Raw genomic sequence first — 8,387 nt, forward strand, 5'->3', positions numbered from 1 at the left:
TGATCGTGTGTCGCACAAGGCTGAGACACACGCCTGTGTCTCTGCCCGTGTGGATAAAAGTAAGCCATTTGAAAAGCCAATTTGCCACTAAATTTGGGTACTCCCTACAAGCATCAAAGCCAAAACATTTCATACCCAAAATTCATTCATAAACACAACCAAAACCAAGCCATATCACATAGCTAAATATATACACTTCACAAAACATATTCAAAAGCTTCTAGCCTATATATGCCATACTTCAATATTCACATTTTCAAAACGGTACCAAAATAAAGTTTACTAGTGTGGTGATGATCCTCGACGATCCCCGAGCTCCCACTAGCTTCAATATCTAAAAAACAGATGAAAAACAAACAAAGTAAGCTTTCAAAAAATAAACTTATCATTTTTAATCATATAAGCATCATCAAATTACATATACTCCATAGCCAAATACTATCATAATTCACATAGTTCATATGCATTTCACATATTCCCAATTCATTTGCACATATAGCATATTTTCTCATACTTATATCACATATCAACAATTTCACATGTACTTACCTTTTATTCTCAACTATAGTATACATTTCAAACATACCTGAATCGGATACACATTTCATAAATTCATTCTTTTCTCAGAATGCCTGTTGAACCGTTCAGAATCAATAGAGACACTCAGATAGCATCAGAAAGCTCCTACAATGCCAACTCCTAGACGTGGTCTTACATGTAATCAAATATTGATTCCACTGTCCCATATAAGGTCTTACACGAAATCAAATACGATGCCAATGTCCTAGACATGGTCTTACACGTAATCTCAATATCGATGCCAATTTCCCAGACATGGTCTTACACGAAAACATATATTGGATCCTATGTCATGACATATGTATCCTAACTATTCCTATGGTTCGTACAGGGCTTTTCGGACTTCGTCACATTTTCAGAACTTTCTTGGATTTCACATATTCAGCTCTTATATCTATCCAACACAATACAAATATCATATAAGCATTAATAATTCAATTTAACACATTTATTTGTACATCGACTTACCTCGTACGGATTCGAACGAATGGAATTAACTATTCGACGATTTTTGACTTCCCCCGATCTAATTCCGTTTTCTTTAGTTCTTGATCTATATAAATTTAAATTTAACTCTTTTATTCAACAAATCATTCAATTCAATCCATATACACATATTTAGGGCATTTTACAAATTAGCCCTCACATTTTCATATTTTGACATTTTAGTCCCTAATTCATAAAATCAAAAAATACACAAAATTTGCTTATACACATGCTTAGCTGAATTTTCCCTTAGCTCATATAAGCCCACATATTTCATTTATTTCACATTAGTCCTTCAATTTACAAATTTCACAACTCAGCCTATAATACTCAAATTCATCAAAAATTTAAATGTAAAACATATTAATCCAACACATATCTTTCATTTTTCATCAACTATCATCACAAAGCTCACAAAATCAACAATGGCATAACTGAAAATAATCAACAAATTCAGAAATTGAGACATGGGCTTGATCGATTACTAAGCAACAATCTCAAAAACGTAAAAATTATCGAAAACCAATCAAAAACACATACCTAACTGATGCTTGAGCTTGCTGAACCCTAAAACTTCTTATTCCTTTTTTTTTCTTTGTATTTTCGGTAATAAGGATGAATGAATCATCCATTATCATGTTTTATTTTATTATAATTCACATTAATTATCTAATACCAATTTTACCCTTGCTTTATAACATTAAAATTTACCAACTACATGTCCATAATTGTCCACCATTAACATTAATGGTATAATTTTCATAACCCTCACTTTAATAAGCCATATCAATTTAGCACATGAACAAATAGCAAGTCGCTTTTGCAGTTTCTGCGATTAGGTCATTTTTCTAAATTAAGTACACAAACGATCAAATTTTTGTACGAAACTTTCACACATATTAATTCACATATTATAAGCATGGAAAATAATATTAAAATATTTTTCTGACTCAAATTTGTGGTCCCAAAACTACTATTCCGACTAGGGCATAAACTGGGATATTAGAATGCATTCTAGCTGCTAGATTAGAACACAGGTACCAATGAGTTATCCATTGTTTTAGAATAGAATACTTCCTCTTGATTCAATTCCCACCCGATGCATACACAGACTTCACATGACAGTTAATATAAAGTTTTATGCGAATACTTAAACACCACTCATACTCGAATACAGTAAATCAATTCCATTAACATTAATCAAACATAACATATTTTGATACCCAGTACTTAGGGTTCAGATAATAGAATATCAATTTATACAGTTTAATTCAGTTTAAACAGCCTCCTAGAAGGCTTGTATTTAGTTCGAGCGATGCTCAGGATGTGGAAAAATTTCATAAACTGGCCTACACAATCGTGTGGTCTCACACAACCCAGGTTTTGGCCCGTGCGGCCCCATACGGCCTACAGATGCCCGTATGCTTGTTCGTGTGATCTTTATTTTTGCAAAAAATAATCTACAAGGCCTAAATACACGCCTGTGTCCTTGACCCGTGTGAAACTTGCATTATCAATGCCACACAAGGTCTAGACACATGTCCTGCTAAATAGTGAGTTACACAGCCTACTACATGTCCTGGTACATGTCTGTGTGATACGGCCATGTAGCATCGACAGCCATGTTTTTTGCCGAATGAAATTCGTAACAACTTAGGTTTTTGGTACACCTAAAGAAATTTCAAAGCCAAAACAACGTAGAAGATTCCTGAGACGTAAAATAAACAACCCATAACCAATTAAGTGATAATTCAAAACAACACTACGATTATTACACAACCAAACTCGTCAAAATGTTCCGACACAAGAAAATCCTAAATTGCGTAGTAATTACCTCCACACCACCTCAACCACGAATCTAGGACATTAGAGGGACCGTTACCTTGGAGACCCTCTCCTAAAAAACAGCAATCGAACTTATAAACAAAGGATTTTAACAATTTAAACAAGAAGTCTATTTTTTTCCACAGTGCCAACAATCAAGAACGATTTCAAAAATTGAACAACGGAACTTACAAAATTAACGGAAATGAACTTACCCGATAATTGTAGCAAATAAGAAGCATGAATTTAAGTCGATAACGAAGAGGAAAAAGAAAAGAGAGAATAAGAATAAAAATGAAAAAAATAAGAAAAAGGAAAAAGAAAGAAAATGAAAAGAGGAAGAAAAGAAGAACATCTAATTCCTGTTTTAAAACTACTGATTAGAATTTTAACAATTAACAAAAATATTTTTGTATCACGTACATCGCTAATCGAACACAAAACCAGTTAGGGAACAGATACTTACTTAATCATTGAACCAACAGGCTTATTCTTTACACAGATTTACATTAAATTGAGCTTAAGCCAACAAGTTAAGGATAGAGGTCAGTTTAGAATAAAATAGAAAAAACTTTCTTAGGACGCGACTCAAACTCCTGACCTCAAACACATAAACAAAGCACATAACCACAGATATAGAAACTTAATTACTACAAAATTCCACAATTAAACACTCAAATTTTGGAGCATTACAACTCTCTCCCCCTAAAAGAAATTTTGACTTCAAAATTTACTTGACTCAAACAGATACATGTATTGTTGTCGAATCAAATCTTCAGGTTCTCAAGTGGATTCCTCAGTGCCATAATTCTACTACAAAACCATAACTAAAGGAATAGTTTTCTTTCTCAATACCTTAATGTCACGATCCAGAATCTGAGTAGGTTCCTCTTCAAAAGTTAGATCCGATCATACCTTAATTTCCTCAATAGACACAATATGCGATAATATCAAATTGATACCATCTCAGCATCGAGACGTGGAACACATCATGAATCGACTCCAACTTTGATGGTAACTCTAATTGAGAAGCAATAGGTCTAACACGCTTCAGAATACGATACGGTCCAATGAACCTTGGGATCAACTTGCCTTTCTTCCGAATTGAATGACCTATTTTCCACTAAGAAATTTTCAGAAATACCTGATCACCAAAAGCATACTCGATATCATTCCTCTTTAAATCAGCATGAGATTTTTTTCGATCAGAAACGGCCTTCAGACGGTCTTGAATCAACTAAACAGTGTTTTGGTCTCGGAAACTATCTCGGGACCTAAAACCTAGTGCTCACCTAAGTCAGTCCAACATAGAGGAATACGATATTTACGACCATATAGAGCCTCGTAAGGAGCCATCTGAATATAAGATTGGAAACTGTTTTTGTACCTAAATTTTGCCAACGGTAAGTAATCCTTCCAACTACCCCGTAAATTAATTGCACAACCCCGAAGCATATCCCCTAGAATCTGAATAACCCGTTCAAACTGTCTATTGGTCTAAGAGTGATACATAGTACTAAAATTGAGTAGAGTGCCTAACGCCTCATGTAGCGTCTTTTAGAATAGAATTCCATGCAATCTTACAATTTAAAAAACATATAGCTTAGCAAGCTTCTACAGTGAGTAATCTATCCTGATAGGAAGGAAAAGAACAAACTTGGTCAATTGATCAACGATAACCCAAACCGAAGTTTTCTTAGTGGGTGTTAAAGGCAACCACCACTAACAAAATCCATCGTCACTCGTTTCCACTACCATAAAGGAATTTTAACCGGCTAGAGCAACCCAAAAGGTAACTAGTGTTCAACTTTAACCTTTTGACACATCAAACAGTCTGACACAAGGATAATTACCTCACATTTCAGACTAGGCCATCAATACAGTTCTCGGAGGTCTCAATACATCTTATTCCCACTAGGATGCACAGCGTATGGGCTGCTATATGTTTCTTATAGAATCGATCGTCTCAGATATTACTCGTTAGGTACACAAATTTTACCCTTGAAACACAAAACATTATCGCCGTTCAAGCTAAAATCAGAAGTTTCACCCAAATCAATCTTACGCTGATGCTGAACCAGAGACTCATCAATTAATTATTTGGCTTGAATCTGATCAACCCAAGATGGCTTAACTTGCAGTTTAGCTAGCAGACTCCCATCCTTGTACAGACTCAAACAAGCAAACATTGCTCATAGATCAGTCATCGCTCTACGGCTGAGAGCATTGGCCACCACATTAGTTTTACTGAGGTGATACTCTATAGTGTAGTCATAGTCTTTAAGTAACTCGACCCACCTATACTGTCTAAGATTCAATTCCTTTTAAGTTAACAGATATTTGAGGCTCTTGTGATCAGTGTACACCTCTCACCATACAAGTAGTGCCTCCAAATCTTCAGAGCAAACATGACTGCAGGCAATTCAAGATCATGCATTGGATAGTTACCATTGTGCAACTTGAGCTGTTGCGACGCATAAGCTATCACTTTACCATTCTACATTAGAATACATCCTACAATGACTTGTGACGCATTGTTGTACGTTACAAATGCCTTACCTGACTCATGTTGAACCAAAACATGACCTTGCATCAAAACAGAATTAAGCTTCTCAAAACTCAGTTGCTGCTCGTCAGACCAAACAAATGAGGTATTCTTACACAATAGCTTGGTCAGAGGAGACGCAATCAGGGAGAACCCCTCGAAAAATTTTACCGCTCAAAAGGACTGTTGGAGATAGAAGAATTTACTGAGGCAAACGTCTCGCAAACTTTTCTTCCACTAACATTTCTAACAAACCAATGGCCTAGCAATCTTCACTTTCATCAACACATTTTAGGGCATTAAATATGTTGAATATAACTTGTTGATCATTCACCCTCATAGTTAGTTTGCCTTTCTGTACATCAATTAGCTAAGGAAATGGTAAATGTGGTCCTTCAAGTTGCTTATATTGTTTTGTTGTGGCATTTTTGTTGGCAACATAATCTGATTCCGCCACAACATTTTTTTGCTGATCGTTTTCAAATGCTGTATGTTTTTTAGTTGGTTTTAGGATCTTTTCATAATTGAGTCTTGAGTCATCCTCTTCTACTGTAGCCCCTTAAATAACATCATGCAACTGGGTTCCACTTCTAAGAGTGATTGTTTTGTAATGCTTTTTTCCTTGTGATCTCGAATTCTCAGTATCACTTGGTAAAGCTCTTTATGGTCTCAAATTTAAAGCATTTGTTATCTACCCCACTTGATTCTCAAGAGCTTTTAAAGAAGCTACTTGGCTCTGAATAATAGCATCATTCTTACCCATATACTCCTTTAATAGAGCTTCTATAGTTGATGTTGAAGATGATTAACATTGCACATTTTGCTGCAGCATTGGTTGACTATGTTTAGTTGTTCACCAACCATATTCTGTCGATTAACATTGCTGGCATTTCCCATTCCTTGATTATTTCAGCTGAAATTTAGATGTTATTTCCATCTTGGATTGTATGTGTTGGAGTAGAGATTGTTGTTGCTATGATTAAAATTCTCTATGTAATACGCAGAGGCTGGATTAGATAAGCATTCATCAAAAACATGATCTTCTCCACAGTATACACATGCTAGTTCTGCAACCTTCATCGCCCGCACTGTAGAGGGTCTTTTCAGAGTTTTAATCATATTTGTTAAAAATGATACCTGAGCTATTAAAGATATAATCGCATCAAGTTCCATTACTCCAGCAACTCTTACTGATAATCATTATTTGCTATTCGTTCCAAAATTCCTATGCTTCATTGTAGGATTTTTCAAGTAACATTCCATTAGCATATGCATCCACCACCATTGGCGTATGAACATTTAATCCATTGTAGAACATTACCACCTGTGTCCAATGTTGAAAACCATGCATCGGGCATTTTCTAATTAGTTTCTTGAAACATTCCCAAGCTTCATATAATGTCTCATATTCAAATTGCCTAAATGATGTAATGTCATTCCTCAACTTGGCATTCATGTTCGGAGGATTGTACCTAAGTAGAAATCTCTGACACAGTTCATTCTAAGATACCACTATACCTGACGTAACACATTCAACCATGATCTGGCACGATCTCGCAATGAATAAGGGAATAATTTTAATCTAAGGGAATTTTCAAAAACACCCTACTACATAAATGAATCAAAGACTTTAAGAAAAAATTTAAAGTGCAATATGGGATCTTCAATAGGTAGACCACTAAACTGCCCTATCGTTCGCAGCATCTAAAACATTACTGGTTTTAGTTTAAAGTGTTGAGCTTGAATATGTCGCCTAACAATTCCTGGATTTAGATCATCCAAAATAGCCACTACATGTTTTCTGATTTGTCTGTCTCTATCATCTATAATTTGAGGAATATCAGCATTCCTTTCATTCTGGAGTACCTGATCTTCTATGATTGGATCATTTCTAATTGTTGCCATGTCTCTTAACTCTTTTCTTCTTTGCCTTAATGTCCTTTCAATTTCAAGATCAAAACAATGTTTTGTATCCTCTTGAATACTTCTTTTTATGCACTAATACAAACCTTAAAAATAAATAAAATACTAATTAATTGTTCTAGCAAGAAAAAAAAAAGTAATAACAAATCAACTTCTCACCAATTTTGTCGATCCTTGACAACGGTGCCAAAAACTTTTTGCATGTAAAATTACTAATACAATTGTGCAAGTGTACACATCATTCAAGTAATAAAGTGATAAGTAATTATCGTCTCCACAGAGATCAAAAATTGGTAAGAAATTGAGTATGTTATTATAATACTGTTAATTATACCAAAATATCAGGAAATAATCACATAGTGAATAAGATACTAGAATAATGAATTATTGAAAATAAATGATAAAGAACAAAAAATTGATATGGTAAATAAAATGATGTGGCAATTCACAAAGAATATCAAGAGTATTTCTGTTGTTGAATAAATAGGGTTGGAATTATTCAGGAGAAATGTTCATATCAAGATTATGTCATGGTAAAATATTGTCTAATCTACTGCCTAGAGATTCGCTACTATGACCTGCCTCTTTCAATAGCTAGATCTTCAGCTAAAAGTCTAAGTTTATGTACGTCTACAGAACTTGGGATTGATGATTGCACTGAATGTCCTCTCTATGCAACTTGCAACATTTATGTCTAGAGTGCACAAATATTCTGTCGAGTATTCGCTTGCATCAAACAATTTAAGATCCAGTATTCTTAACCTTTTCAGAATTAAAAACACCTAAGAACACAACACACATTCAATTATGTCTAGAGCTTGCATGCATGTATTTAAAATAAGCATTAATCAGATGTAACTGTGATATAAACAATGTAACGCCCCAAATTTTGGGTCTAGAAGTTTAGAGGTTACAGCATAGGGGCAGTGAGGGGGTTGCACATAAGTGATTAGTTGTGCACTTTAGTGACAAGAATGGGCCTGCTGGTCTGGTGGTTGTGTGTGTGTTGGTTTGTCTCGAGGTTCTGGGT

The 8,387-nt window shown here is 34.8% G+C and overlaps 1 non-coding gene across 1 annotated transcript; it reads left to right on the top strand.

The window, feature by feature from the left end:
* Window positions 1-6,774: 6,774 nt before the first annotated feature.
* Window positions 6,775-6,881, top strand: LOC121230122 (small nucleolar RNA R71). The gene has a single exon (XR_005928074.1). It is a non-coding gene; the product is annotated as a small nucleolar RNA R71 (small nucleolar RNA).
* Window positions 6,882-8,387: the final 1,506 nt, after the last annotated feature.

This window comes from Gossypium hirsutum, chromosome A05 (assembly GCF_007990345.1).
Source record: "Gossypium hirsutum isolate 1008001.06 chromosome A05, Gossypium_hirsutum_v2.1, whole genome shotgun sequence".
Classification (NCBI taxonomy): Eukaryota; Viridiplantae; Streptophyta; class Magnoliopsida; order Malvales; family Malvaceae; genus Gossypium; species Gossypium hirsutum.